The sequence below is a fragment of the Sarcophilus harrisii genome, chromosome 2 (assembly GCF_902635505.1).
Source record: "Sarcophilus harrisii chromosome 2, mSarHar1.11, whole genome shotgun sequence".
Lineage (NCBI taxonomy): Eukaryota > Metazoa > Chordata > Mammalia > Dasyuromorphia > Dasyuridae > Sarcophilus > Sarcophilus harrisii.
Window position 1 is genome coordinate 365,712,111 of NC_045427.1, and position 16,383 is coordinate 365,728,493.

At 35.2% G+C, this 16,383-nt stretch overlaps 1 pseudogene; it reads right to left on the reverse strand.

Moving 5' to 3' along the window:
- Positions 1–1,185: 1,185 nt before the first annotated feature.
- LOC100917118 overlaps positions 1,186–16,383 on the reverse strand; it is an 84,749-nt pseudogene continuing 69,551 nt past the window's right edge.

The following is a 16,383-nucleotide window of genomic DNA, read 5'->3' on the forward strand; positions in this document are numbered from 1 at the left end:
CAGTTATTTTGCTGTACAAAAAGAATCGGACTTTGAAATAGTGTACAATTAGCCTGTGAAGGAAATCAAAAATGCAGGCAGACAAAAATAGAGGAATTGGGAATTCTATGTAGTAGTTTATAGTCATCTCCCAGAGTTCTTTCACTGGGAGTAGCTGGTTCAATTCATTACTGCTCTATTGGAACTGATTTGGTTCATCTCATTGTTGAAGATGGCCACGTCCATCAGAATTGATCATCATATAGTATTGTTATTGAAGTATACAATGATCTTCTGGTCCTGCTCATTTCATTCAGCATCAGTTCATGTAAGTCTCTCCAGGCTTTCCAAAATCATCCTGTTGGTCATTTCTTACAGAACAATAATATTCCATAATATTCATATACCACAATTTATTCAGCCATTCTCCAATTAATGGGCATTCACTCAGTTTCCCAGTTTCTGGCCACTACAAAGAGGGCTGCCACAAACATTCTTGAACATACAGGTCTTTTTCCCTTCTTTAAAATCTCTTTGTCGTATAAGCCTAGTAGAAACACTGCTGGATTAAAGGGTATGCTCAGTTTGATACCTTTTTGAGCATAGTTCCAAATTGTTCTCCTGAATGATTGGATGTATTAACAATTCCACCAACAATGTATCAGTGTCCCAGTTTTCCCACATCCCCTCCAACATTCTGCATTATCTTTCCCTGTCATCCTAATTATTTGCATTCTTTGCTCTGAATCACTATTTGCATTTTGAAATGAAGGAAACCATGTAACCAAATTGAATGGGTCCTACACTGCATGTTTGCCTTAACTGAGCCTTGATGATTGTATGATGATATTTTCATTCCTCTTTTAAAGCTTTGTGTTTTACTCACAAAAGGAGGAAAGTGTGTTGGAGAAAAGCAGCCTCTTGGGTAAAATCATGAACAGGATGGCAGGATGCTGTGTGCCCAAATAGGGGCACTCACTCTCCCTTTAGTATCTCCTACTGTGGGAATCAAGGTTATTTCAAAATGGACTCCTTCCTTCCTCTCTGCCTCATGGCTCAATCAACCATTTTAGGACAAAACCTCTAATACAAAGTCCAGGGGATAAAAGAAATCTCTGAAGAACTTTCTTTCTCAAACTAGCATGACGGAGATAGAAAAAGAGAGATTTTGATTCCCAAGAGGAGTAGTCTGGTTCCCACTTTCTCTCACTGTGCAGTTATTATGGCAGACTCAGAGTGAATGAAGCTAATGATGTCTACTTGATAAGGAAAATGAAGAACACACTCCTAATCTCCACTACTGAGTTGTTGCTGAGTTGTCATTTGGAGCCACAGAGAACAGGTTTACCCTCTATGTACATTGACTATCTACTCTCATTGACAATATATATATTTCAACATTATTCTTCATTTTAACTACACCTTGTTTTGTGAAGATCTTTTATACTGAACTTTCTAGGGATTGATTGCCTTCAGTCTCTTTGTTCTTGGTAGTTCTGCCCAGGACAGAACATAGCAGGTACCATATCATGCTTTGGCACAGTACAGCCAGTGTTGGGTTATCAAACTCTGGAGAATTCATTCTGAACACCAACATCTGCCACTTATGCAGCTTCTGGTCTAGCTACTGAATTTCCTCTTCTGGCATCTGTCAATTTTTATTATCTCATGCTCCAGCACTTCATCATCAGTCAGATCCTCAGCATCTGAAAATTTTAGCACTTGGTTCCTCCTTGGCAAGGACTGCACTGTCTAGTTCTCTAAGTGATCATACTACTTCATGAGCAGCCAGTTGCTCTAGAAGGTCTTGGATATGTGGGACAAGTAGAAGGCATTGGATTCTTTAAAGCAGTTATTGAAAGGTCTCCAGGGAGAGATGAGTGACTAAACCCATCTTGCTCAAAAGTTGCTCCTCAGCTTTGTTGAACAAAGTCTTACTGTGTATGCCTGTAATGGCCTCTGGGTATAGTTGGCCCATTGCCTGACAGATTAACTTGGAGATGATAGGATCATACAGCAGGGCATATCAGGCATTCTAGGGCTTCCTGAAGTGTGAAGCAGCTGGTAAACTTCACACTCATATGGACAGATATCAGATCATTGGTATGTAAAATAGCACTGATGAATAAGAGATTGTCTGCTCCCTTCTAATGGCCCAGACCCTTGGTCACCTGTAGTAGCTACTTACTTTTCTTCATTTATTTAGTGTGGCTGAGAGCAAGGGCTAGACTGGTGTGTGTGTGGTGGTGGGGGATACTGGTGTCCTCAACACTTTGGATACCTTCTTTTCACTAGGAGAAGACTTATTCCCTGAGCAACACCTTGGTTTCACTCCTAGGGTACTCTTGGCCCAAGAGGATGATTTCACCAAGCTGCTTTCCACCAACTTATTATCAAATTTCTTCCTCTTAATAAACCTGAATAACTGATTCACTTACAAATACAGAAACTTAGAAAGACACAAAAAAGACAAAAGTCTTAAGAAGAGCTTCACTTCTGCCTGTCCAATGACTCTTCCTCTTCAGTGTCTATGGCAATTTATTTCAATTCATTGTTAATTGAATCAATCAGTAACAATTCATTATTAGATAAATCTAACAATCCCTATGGATCTTTGTTTGTCTTTCAAGTTCCTTAAAACCAAGCCAAAGGGTAAGGAATAGTCTTGCAAGTTTATTCTACCTTAGCTACACACAATGATGGTCACAGTTTTGAACTTGCCATTACCCATAAGTATTCCTTTTTAATGATCAAAAATATAGATTATTTTAATCAAAACTCCCATCTCTCCTTATGTCCTTCCTTTGACAGAATAACTTAAGAAGAAAGTCATTTCTGAATTACCAGCTCCAACACAATGTTCTCCATAGTGAAAGCAGCAGCCACAGGGCCTCAACTGATTTTCAATAGATAGGACTAATTCTGGATCTTGGGAGAAGATCTGATTCTTTTTATTTTTTTATTCCTAATTGGTTTCCTATCTCTGCCCCAATAGATACTCTTTACACTTTTCACTGTGCATTATCCAATACCACCTCCTCCATGAGATGATATCACTTCATGCTCCAACTGAGAAAATAAAGTCTGACAATCTATTTCCTTTTCTCTCCTTTCCTAAAGTTTTCAACTTCTGTATATCACTCTCTTATTGTCTCTTTATTTATTACAGTATCTGACAAAAACTTGACATTTTTCTTTAACAAGGCCAAATCATTTGTAATGGGCTGAAGTTTGAGTTGATGCACTGAGGTCTCAAGTACGTGAGGCTAAATAGTAATTGGACTATACTCTATTAATATACATGCAAGTCCTGATGTGTTGTAGAGGAAATGACGATTTTGGTGGGTGGAGGCAGAGAAAGGAACAGGAAGAGAAGCTGGGAGAGATTGGGCCTGGGTTCCTTTCTCCTAGCTGCTGGTCGTGTGGCTGCTGATCCAGTTAGCTTCTTGACTCAGCTGCACACATTGCTATCGCCGATTCTCTTCCGCCTCTGATCCTTCTTCACTGAGAATAAAGACTGACGATTTTCCCCTAACCTGAACTCCGGACTCCTGCTGATTTAAAAATACACGGTCTTCACAATCATTCATTTATATCCTTGATATTTACTAGGTCAACTAAACATTAACTCAAATCATGATTTTTAGAGCTTGATGATTTCTTAAGTTTATATGTTCACAATGAAATTTTAACAACGATCTCTTCAGAGCTAGTAAGTGAATAAACATTTATAAATGTCTACTGTGCTTCTGATGTTTATTAATAATAATAATATTTATTAATAATAATAATAAAAAAGAAAACAAAAAAAAGGGAAAGAAAAAACAATCTTCTGGCTACACATTTCCAATGCATAGAAGAGTATCTAGAGATACTCTAGAGGCTTTAATAATTAAATAATATAAAAGAAAAATAAATAAAATAATTAAACTCAATTCAAGTTTAATTATTTTTATGTTGCATAATATATGTGATTTAGGATATGCTTGGGATTATTAATAAAATTAGGCAATGAGATAAGAACTAACTTCTTCAGTGATAAGGTAAAATATATGAAACAGGCCCCATATTTGAAGTGAATTCAATCTAAATATCTACTGTGCTTAAGACACTGTGCCAAGCTCTAGGGATACAAATGGAATCCAAAAAAAGTCTATGCCTTCCAAAATTTTAATTCTACTAAGAGTGGTAAAACCTGAAAAGAAATAAATCTAATCCTCTTTGAGGATTGACAGAACACTAACAAATGGAAGTATCAGGAAAGGCCTCACCCAGGATGGAAAATGGCCTTGAAGGAAGATTGGTCATGAGGGCCTGAAGATTCTATTAGGCGGGTCCTTTTTCACTTCCCTGCTTAAAGTCACTCCTATAATATAATGATGATACTTCTATGCCTAAACAGGATCCCAAGACAGAGATTTTTCCATCAGCCCTAGACATGACTCCATACTATCTTGTAAGCACCTGATCATTAGAAATATCATTTTGGCAGCTGTGTGTAGGTTGGATTGGAAGGGGAGAGATTTTAGGCAAGGAGACCAATTAGGAGACTATTACAATAGTCCAGGTGTGAGAAGGAATGCTGAGAGTAAGGAATATGAAATTTGATTTAAATGGAGAATTATGAATGGGAATAATATGAAAGAACTATGAAAATATAGGTTGGAGCCAAATTGAAGGCTTCAAATGCCAGAGAAGAGCTTTTTTTTTTTTTTTTTTTTTTTTTTTTTTTTTTTTTTTACTTCACTGATATCAAAAAACTTTCTTTCTCTTTTTAATGTAGGCACTTAGGAAAATAAAATAAAACAGCAGTAAGGTCTTGGTAAAACATACCTTCTTGATAATCAGCTTCTTTTTAAACAAATTTAATAGCTTTTTATTTACAAGTTATGTGCATGGGTAATTTTACAGCATTGACAATTGACAAACCTTTTGTACCAATTTTCCCCTCCTTCCCCCCACCCCCTCCCCTAGATGGCAGGATGACCAATACATGTTAAATATATTAAAGTATAAATTAAATGCAAAATAAGTATACATGTCCAAACCGTTATTTTTCTGTACAAAAAGAATCAGACTCTGAAATATTGTACAATTAACCTGTGAAGGAAATAAAAAATGCAGGTGGACAAAAATATAGGAATTTGGAATTCAATGTAATGGTTCTTAGTCATTTCCAAGAGTTCTTTCGCTGGGTGTAGCTGGTTCAGTTCATTACTGCTCCATTGGAACTGATTTGGTTCATCTCATTGCTGAAGATGGCAGGTCCATCAGAATTGGTCATCATATAGTATTGTTGTTGAAGTATATCTCCTGGCCCTGCTCATTTCATTCAGCATCAGTTCGTGTAAGTTCAGAGAAGAACTTTTCTAAAAACATTCTAAAAGCAGCAGAGAACCAAATAAAATTCCAGCAGAAGACTGGCATAGTTAGATTCTTGTCTTTAGGAAAATATTTTCATGACTGCATAAAGCATGGATTCATTAAATCAGAAAGAGACTAGAAGCAGGGAAACCAATCTGAACGTTGTTGCAATATCCTGGTGAGAAGAGATGAAGCCCTGAGCTATAATGATAGTCACATGGGTAGAGTTATTTTGAAATTATGAAAAATTTTGAAAAAAATTATGAAAGATGTTATGAAAATAGAATGCACAAGATTTGGCAGCTGATTGGATAGAGGAAATGATGGAAGTCTCACGAATAACTCTGAAGTTTAAAACTCTGACCAATCAGAAATATAATGGTACTCGCCACAAAAAGAACAAAGTTGTAGGAAAGGAAGTTTTATGGCAGAAGAGAGTGAATTAAGTTGCAGACAAGTTGAGTTTCAGGTGTTTCCAAAAAAAAGAAAAGGATGATTATATTTGGATGTAAATTGTTTATGTGGGACTGAAACTTATGTAAGAGTTTAGGGAAGAACTGTTCTTTGTCAAACCAATATATGGTTGGAGTCACATGTACAGATAGATGCATCTAAGGTAGCTAAGGGAATTGATAAGAACTATGAGGGGGATGAAAGAAGAACCTACCATTAGAGAAGTGGGAATAAATAATGATGCCATCAAAACATCATGAAAGCTTAGGAAGTTGAGAATGTCCAAGAGAAAGGGAAATGTCACTATTGTTTAAAAAAAATCTATAGAAAGTTCAAGAAGGATGAGGAATGAAGATTGAAAAAAAGGTCATTGGCTTTTGAAGTACTTTAGTCAAGTTCATAGAGAAATGAATAGGAATTGAAGACTTAAAGGAAAGAAATATGCCATTCCCTCCACAAAAGTAAAGAAAGAAAAATTATGTATTTCAAAGCTTTCTTCAGTAAGAACCATGTAAATGGTGACTGAATTATCATAAATTTCCCATGAATATTAATAGTTTATAATCCTGGTCAGGAAACATATGAAACTTCAGTTTTGTGTGCTACATACTTTAAGTAGGATATTGATAAGAAAATTCATTCATGTAGTGATGATTAAGATGATTTTTAAAATGTACTTTCTACTTTCTAGATTTTCCCTCTGATTGGGTATTGCCTCCCAGAACTCCATTTTAAAGAAAAGGACCACCCTTGTCTTTATCTTCAGGATGAGATGACTCCCTGAGGTATACTTCACTCTTTGACTCTAATTATCTTAACCCACTTTTCAAATCTTTTTGGATATTGTCTTTCTCCATTAAAATGTAAATGCTTTGAGGGCAAGGACTGTATTTCTGCTTGTATTTACATGAAATATGTAGTACATAGTAAGAGCAATAAATTATTATTAGTTTGACGTTCCCCTCAATAATCAATACATTTATCAACATAGAAATCTCATGGTTTTCTTCTCCTTGGATCATAGCCCAGGTTATTAATACTTTTCATTCACAAAATGTGTGGCTAAAGAATAAGTACTGTTAATTATATCTTTGTCCAGTCGTCCCATGAACTGGGTAACATCTAATGTCTGGGACAACTTCAGAGTCCAAGAGGAGCATGATATTGCCGCATAAACCAGAAAGGTAACTTCTATGCTACCTCCTTTGTGTTCCAGTCAAATTGGAAAATAGGTGTTTTTTCCCCTCCAATTCAAGCTATCCTCAATGTCTAGAAATGGGAATAACTTCATCTTTCTCCTTGGATCATAGCCCAGGTTATTTATACTTTTCATTCACAAAATGTGTGGCTAAAGAATAAGTACTGTTAATTATATCTTTGTCCAGTCGTCCCATGAACTGGGTAACATCTAATGTCTGGGACAACTTCAGAGTCCAAGAGGAGCATGATATTGCCGCATAAACCAGAAAGGTAACTTCTATGCTACCTCCTTTGTGTTCCAGTCAAACTGGAAAATAGGTGTTTTTTCCCCTCCAATTCAAGCTATCCTCAATGTCTAGAAATGGGAATAACTTCATCTATCCCCAATTAATCTCTGCTTTTCAGCTCTTTAAGTCTGATCTCTTAACTCCGTGGCTTGTATTATATATAAGTAAAATTCTGTCTCCCAACCAAAGAACAACAGAATGGCATGATTTTTATTCTTGTTTTTCTATTCCTATTACCTAAGAGTTTTTCAAATAACAGATGCTGAATAAATGTTTGTTAAATTAGATTGAATTTGCTATGTATTTGTCACAAGTCATCACCAAATAGGTCACAGTTTGCTCATCTATAAAATGGATATACTAATATTGACATGACTTATTTTGAAGTTATGTTCTGAGAAATGCTTTTTTAAATTAGTAAAATAAAATAACAATAATAAACAGAGAAATTATGATGTTGTTAATTAACATCAGACCCAGCACAAAAGCCTGGCATTACATTTTCCCTTCAAAAACATTGCCTGCAATGATGCCAAATTTTTTCTCCAATAATCCTTCTTGTATTTCTGTCAGAGCATTTCTGTACGTTTTAAAATTTTACTCTAGTTCTGTTTAGGGTCATTTTCTCTCTTAGTTGTTTATCTTATTCTTTAGGAGTATGGATAGGAATTAAAATAGTGATTTTTATGAATTTCCTCTACCAATATGCTTGTATTTTTTCTTTTAACTCAGCATTTAAGAGAGTTGCCTAAAATATTGAGAGGTTAAGAGATTTGCCCATGGTCACACTATTATATGTCAGAGGCAGATCTTTCTGACTATATCAACTATACAATGTCTTCTCTCCTCTCTTTACTCCCTTTTAATATCTATGTCTACTTAATCCTGGATGTGTAAGAGTATTTTATAGTATTTCTGAATTTGCTAACATGTGTTAGAAAAATTATCTTCTAAAGTTCTACTGGCCAGACTTCTTATTTGGTGGACTTTGTTGTAGTTTCTACAGATGGACTTCATAATTTATTGGAATTTCAAGGCAAGATTTCAGTAATAGGGAAATAATGTCCATGTTGAGAAATTAATATCCAACTATCTTCAGGGAACTCCAGGCAAGTTGGTTCTTAGTAATGTATAAGGACTGAATAACCCTATTGTCCTAAGAAGCATGGAGCAAAAGATGTATTTGGTGGGGAGGAAGAAAGAGAACTGGAAGACAAAGAGAAAAATGTTGAAATTGTGAAGCCTTTTAACAATTTATACCAAGTTTTCATTATATGTAAATATTTAGCATAAAAATTTAACAATAATTCAGATTCTTGCTGAATAGTTAAAGGTTATAGTAAATAATTTGTCAATGAAGAGGGAGGCATGGTACCGGGGTGCCTATCTTCTGACATACTATTGAGGTTTGTGTCAGTTAAATGTTGACAATCTAAGAATTATGACCCAGTCTAAATGCCTGAGTCATGGCAGGGGGTTAAAAAAGAGAATATTTGAGAATAATGTGAATTAAAAAGGCAAGTTAGTTTAAATTTCTGTTTGGTACGGCCTGAGGCCTACAACTCCAATGGGAATACACTCTAGCTGGAGGGTTGATGAATGCCCTTAATGAAGTTGGACAACCTGGAATACATGCATAAAATGATTTTAAATATTGATATGATGTCATTGTGTGTCTGAAGAGATTGAAATGTTCATTCTCCAAGACAGACAGATTCCATCTAGTTTATTAAAGGAGAAAATGATTATTTACATTTAAAAATGTAATAAATGTGCAGATAGATGCCTAGGTAATAAAATAATTATTGCATTCGAGGAAAGAGAAACATTCAATCTTCTGGTGGGGGGGGGGGTGGGAGTGGAGTAGGGAAGATATGACTTAGATGCAAGTGGCTTTGAGTTTATAGCTGCTATTAAAAAGACACTGTCCCTTGCCTTTTTGATTACAGTCAGACATCCATAAAGTATGTGTAGTCAATGGACCCTCCTTCTACAGTTAATTACTTTTAACATGTTTATGTTGATGAGGAGGGAGGGATAGCTAAAATATTACAAGAGGGGGTGGATGGCTCTCACATTTTTCTGGGATGTGTCTATTACAACATTTCCATGACACTGCCTGGTTTTCAGAAACGCTTCTCAGTGAAGGGAAGAACTATGGCGTTATACTGGTAAGTTCAGTTCTGTTGTGATATGAGGATTTTTACGGAGAATGCCTCCGGGCAGCTGTCTGCCTCGTGTGTTCAGTATTACAGCTGTATAACCTGCTGAGGTAGAAGTGTATTAGAGGGAGCAGGGAGTGCAGAGTCAGCTGGAGGTTTTGAGTGCTAACTAGGCCGATGAACCAGAGGCAGACCAAGGTATAAAAATAAAATAACACCAGGCTATTTTATTTCTGCCTATGCATATAAGTTGGGAATGTTAATTGCACCTCTCCAGATGTTCGATTGTAGCTCTTGGAGAGCCATGTAAATACTGTGCTCACTATCCTATTACTTCCTATTAATCTCATGTCATTCTCTCAATGACTGGGTGTGTAAGACAGATAAATCAGACCAATCCATTCATGACAGGTTTCTCCAATATCAACCTCATTGCCATGGTCAAATCAAGAGGATGACACCAATTCATCAAAGCTGAGTTCATGCCATACAATTCACTCTTTTTACTGACATGTGTATGGCAAACTGATTTTGACAACTAGTTCAAATTATGTGACCCAAATCAACTTCCTTTAAGATACTTTCTTAACTCTTACTGCATCAATCTCTCTTTATTTTTTCCCTCTTTTTTCTATCTACTCCTCAGTCTTCTTCTAAATACTGTTACTGCTCTAGCTTGCTACTAGCATCAGAGTGAATTAAGAAAAGACTATCTAGTTCATGTATATATTTACAAAAGCCAGGGTGTCATGGTTTAACATATTTTATTCATTTAATGCACATTAATTAAAATCTCCTAATTATGAAGTCTTGTGTTAGAACCCAGAAAATGTATAACAAATAAGACACACTTTTTATCCTCAAGGAATGTGCAATTTAGAAAAGAAGAAAAAAATAATTCAGAAGAAACTATGATGTAATATGAAGCATGCTAAATACATAATGAGCAACAAACTGTGGGGGTTTGGGGAGTTTCAGGAAAGAAGAAATAATTTCTGACTATGGATAAGTAAAATATGTCTTCATAGAGATAGTAAAGGGGGATAAAGAAAAGGAGGAATGTATTCCAGAAGTAGTAGAAAGGTAACACAAGCAAAGATATAGAGTTGGAAAAAAGAGAAACATATTCAGGGAATGGTGAATTGTACAGTTTTGGGGGAAGAAATGAGATATAGAGCATAGAAAAGAATAGAATCGGACATTAAAACCTTCAAGGAAATGGCAGCTGATTCTCATACCATTAAAAGAGAGACAATTTTCCCAGAAAAATCTGTTCCTTTCTTTAATGAAAAACATTTTTTCTATATGTAAAGGGGATTCATTTTCCAACTTATCTCCATAAACCTGGACCAAAGTGTGCTCCTACCAACTTCAAAGGGAGGGCTATATTTAAATCACTTGCATTGAGGCATGAAGCAAAAGGGCAAAATTGCTTAATCATCTTTATTATCTTAAAATATATAGAAATTCAGTCAACCACTTTCTCCTGGTTTCATTTTTTAAACCTGTAAAGTTATTGTGGATTTTATTTAAAATGAATTTTAACAAAAGAAGGAAAGTAATAACAATATCTACCTGAATTATGGAAAATCATTATTGCCTCCCATTCAAACAGTTATAATTAGCATTAATGATGGTACTATAGAAAAATTGGATACTAGATGTGGAGTGGATGAGTCTTTCCATCACAGAATTTGTAATTTGAATATGATTATACATAATAACTAGTTTAACCTTCTCTTTTACGTAGAATACCGAGCCTCAAAGAGATTAAGAGATGTGCTCAAAACTAGTTAGTCTCTCCTCCCTGGTTTGTTTGAACTATGGCTTTGATCTCTTTTGAGTCTCAAAGGCAAAGTCTAAATTGAAATAACCACAGAATCTTAGAATTTCAGAATTGAAAAGAACTACAGAGTCCATCTATTCCAACCCCATGATTGAACCAGATTCAGCATTATGATATATGAGAAATGGTTTTCTGCTTGAAGACCTCCAGTGTAGGAGAGTATATTTTCTTTCAAAGCAGCCCTTTCCACTTTTCATAGTACTAACAGTTAGGAAATTTTTCCTTATATCTAAACTATACTTGGCACTTTTCAACTTTTATATAGTTCTGCCATCTGGAGACTAATAGAACCAATTTAAATCTCTCTTCTGTATGACAGTCTTTCAAATACTAGGAAACAGACATCATGCTCGGATTCTTGCCCCTAATTCTTCAATTCTCTTGAACAAGCATCCTCACTTCCTCCATACAATATTTATATACCATGGACTCAAGATCTTTCAGAATTTTGGCTCTCTGAACATCCCATCTTATCAATGCCTTCCCTAAACTGTAATAGCCAGGTCTGAACACAATACTCAAAACTGGAACCTGATTAGGGTAAATGTATAGTAATGACCATCTCCTTAGTTCTGGAATTCATGATTCTTAATTCAGTTCAAAAACATATTAATTTTTTGAAGGGGCAAAGGGAAAAAGGAGCTGCCATATCATATTGCTGATTCATATTTAGTCTGCAGTGCACCAAATCCCCCAGATCTTTTTTCAAGTCACTAACTGTCTCTTTTATCTAGAATTTGAGAAACCATTTTTTTTAATCCAATTGTAAGATTGTATACTTTAATTCCTATGAGAGGAATTAAAGTCCTTTTAGAAGCAGTAACTCAGTAGTTGGAAAACTGGGCCTGTTATTAGAATGATTTGGGTTTAAATACAAACTCAGATACCTATTAGTAGTGTAATCCTGGGGCAATTCATTTAACATCTGTCTGACTCAGTTTCCTCAATTGTAAAATGGATATTAACAATATAATATAATCTGGATCAAATGAGCTATTTCTAGAGAGATTAGCACATTCCTGGCACATATTGTTGTTCAGTCATTTCAATTATGGCCAACCTATTCTTTGTAATATCATTGTAGAGGGCAAATAAATGCTTATTCCTATGCTCTTCCCTCCCCCAATCTCTCCTAAATTTCTTCTTGTTATAATCCTGTTGTCCTTTTGGTTCCTGACTGAAAATTTGCTTTTCTCATGATCATTGATTAAAAATGTTAAAAAGCCAATCACTGAAATCTTAAGCAATACATTGAAGATCTCCTTTTGGGTTTGCATCAATAACTACACTTTGTGTCTGGTAATCCAACCAGATATGAATCCACTTAAATGGACTCCAGTGTTGTCAAACTCTAAAAGAAATTGGGGCAATTAAATCTTAAAGGAGTATCCTTATGGACTGCATATTGATATAGTTTTAAAATGTAATATTATCTGAATTATTATATTTTTATTTATTCTGTTAGATATTTCCCCATCACATTTTAATATGGTTCAGGCCACAGTAGGGAGTGGGTCACATATATTCTGCTGGTCACATGTTTGACATTTCTGAATTCATGTTTACATCTTTCAAACTTTTCCATAACAACAGCATAAGATCCAGTTATCATGATCTAGGTAGATTATATCCATAGTATTCTCTCTATCTATTAGATTACAAAAAAATATTTTAAAATGAAATGTTTCAATTACCATGGTTTATTCTTGCTCAAACTATGCTATCACTTTGTAATCACTGTTTACTTTTCTTGATATACACTAGTAATATTTTTTTAAATAAAACACTGACAATTTATCGGGAACCAAGTCAAACTTACAGTTTATAGTCTACAGACTCCATTTTCTTTACATTTTCTTAAAATGGGAGAGTAGTTCTCCTTCTGCAGTTCTTAATTTCTTCATTGTCTGTGAGCTTTCAAATATTACTAAAAATGATCTCTGGCAAATCTTTCATTATCCAAGATGGAATTCATCTGGTCCAGATGACTTGGATTCACTAATCATCTTCCTATCACTTTATTGATGTTGAGTAACAACTTCTTTGCTAACTTTATGTATTCTGTTTTTTTGCAGTCCAGTAGTAATTCTCCTTGATATATATATATATATATATATATATATATATATATATATATATATAAAATAAAAACAACAAAAAAAGAACAAATCTGCTCTGTCTCTGTTGTCAGTTGTTACTAACCCATGTACTAAAGCAATGATCCTTTACCTTCTTTGATCTTTTATTTCTCCATTATGACACTCCCTCCAAATTAATATATATATATATATATATATATATATATATATCCTTACATTTTTCTGTGTGTAGACCACAGAGGATCTAACTTTAGAGATCATTGTGAACACTGGCCATGAGAACCACCACTTAACAAAATCATTTTAAAATCATAGAAAAGATATGGGAACTTGTGTTTCTAATAGCAGGTAGTGGGTCTCAAAATATGTCTGGGGAATGGACTGAATTGAATGGAGAGATCTCATATTAATGGATTTGATCTGAATGTACATCTCAGTGACAGGCAAAAAATTATACATTTTTAATGAAATTGATTTTTTATATGTAAATCACTTAACAATTGTATTCTACAAAATAAATGCCACACAATAGTTTATCTTTAAAATATTATTCAATGCTTAACATTAAAGAAGGATGACTTAGTTCAGGCAAAGGTCCTTATGCATAAGATACCATTTGTTAAATCCATCTTTCCATAAATAAATTGTTCTTCAGTATTCCTTATCTGGATCTCTCAGCAGCCTCAGTTCATTCTGAGGGTTTACATTTCTGACATAACTTTTTTGGAATATGATAGGATTTTGTATTCATTCTCTGTAACTTGCCCTTGTCCTCACATTCTGTGTATAACTTTTAAGAATTTATGTCAATTAATTAGTTCTCTGTATGTACACATCACTGTCTTTCTACAATTTTTATTTTCCCTCATTAAGGGAATTATTTGCCTCTGTGCCATGAGAATTTCCTTCTTGAAAATTCTATATACATCCTGGATTTTTTTTTCCTTCGAGGAAATTTATTCCATGGAATTGTATCTATATTTCCTTTGAAAACTTTGAAATATCTTCTTAACTAATATAGAATATACATTTAGGTTACTTTTCTATTCCACAACCACTAATTCTAAATTATAGAGGTCACTTCTTTCAAGGGAAATATCATTTGCACTCTAGAAATCAATTCCAACTTATTAATAAAAATGTATCCAGAATAAACTTTCCCTTGTTGATTTCGTTGTCTTTTGAAGAATAAAATTATCATTAGTGTAGGACTTGAAAACCCTCAGGAATCATTGGATTCTCTGAGAAATGATAAGACTGTTACAGGACTTCAAAATCTGCTGGAATCATTGGATTCCCTAACACATAAAAAGACTTTTGCAGGACTTCAAAAACTTAGGGGGACCATTGGATTCCCTGACATGTGAAGCAATGGACAATAGATTGGTTTTGGACTATCTCTTGGCTGCTGAAGAAGGTGTATGCATGACTGTTATTTACATACCCTCCTTCTAGGACTTCTGGCGATCTTTTATAACACCATGTTGATTTATATTGTTTGCTGTTCCGCTACTTGTGTGTACAATTCATGTTTGTTACACCACATCGAGCCTGCACTGACTGAGGGGAGGATCATCCCTAATAGCCTCTGCGTTATTGCTATGTGCTTGTGTAATACCTCCCATGCTGATGGTTTTGTGCATAATAAGACCCTTCAGGCCAGAAACCCGCTAGCAACCCCCACTTCCCTTTGGTGCTTTTCATCTCCCTTCCTGAGAAGTCAGGGGGGGTCATGATCACCTCCTTTTTGGTGCTTTCACCTCCTTTCCTGAGAAGTCAAGGAGGGTGTGATCACCTCCCCTTGGGGGCTCTGACCTCCCTGAGGAGTCAGGGATGGCATGACCACCTGTGTTCTAAAACAAAAGAAAGCGGGAGATGTAATGGACTGAGGCTTGAGTTGATGCAATGAGGTCCCAAGTATGTGAGGCTAAATAGTAAGTGGACTTTATTAATATACATGCTTGGATAAAGAATGGCCCCCGCCCACTCTCTGTGCAAGTCCTGATGTGTTGTATAGGAAATGACGATTTTGGTGGGTGGAGGCACAGGGGCAGGAAGAGAGGCTGGGAGTGATTGCTGACTGGATTCTATTCTGGTAGCTGCTGGTCTCGTGGCTTCTGGTCTGGCTAGCTTCATGACTCAGTTCCCTTTTACCTCTGATCCCCTTCTACCTCCGATCTTTCTTCATCTCTGCTAAGAATAAAGATTGAGGATTTTCCCCTAAACTGAATTCCTGACTCCGGCTGATTTTAAAATACATGGTCTCACACATTAGTACTAACCAAAAAAAAAGTTTTAGCTCTTCTACTTTTGACAGAAAAAATGTTAGAACTTTAGGAAAATATGGGATTATGTAGGAAAAGAATTTACGATAGTTAAGAGGCCTGGGTTCAAATCCTCCCTCTCATACTTAGTAGCATTGTGATCCCGAGCAAGTCACTTTAGTTATGAAATGGAAATAATTTTGCACCAATTTAGTTCATTTAGGTTTTATGTGAAAAATGTTTGGCAAATGTGAGTTAACATTATAGAAGATTGAAATTCCTGAAATAGAAGAAATCTTAGAAATAAATATAACAATGTAAAAATCAGAGGGCCTTAGACATTGGTCATTAAATCTAACCTCATTATAAAAATAAAAATTCTATGACCTAAGCCTAAATGCTAGCTAGCAATAAGGTCAGAATTTATGTTCCCATTTTCATGCCCTATTCACTGAGTTAATCTCTTCTCATAGTATATGTTTGTGTGTCTTTTAAAGTCAAACAATATCTTTAAAGCTATTATCATTTGGTTTTCACAAAAGCCCAGTAAAGTAGCCATAGCAAAGTTTAATATCTTTCTCATCTCTGTTACACAGGTTAAAACAGTATCTTAACCCAAGGCTTTAAAACCAGCAAATTGTGCATTCAGTATTATAACACAAGCCTAAATTCAAAGCTTTGTACATGACATTCACAGAGTATTCTCAGAACTGGAAGAGATCACATTAA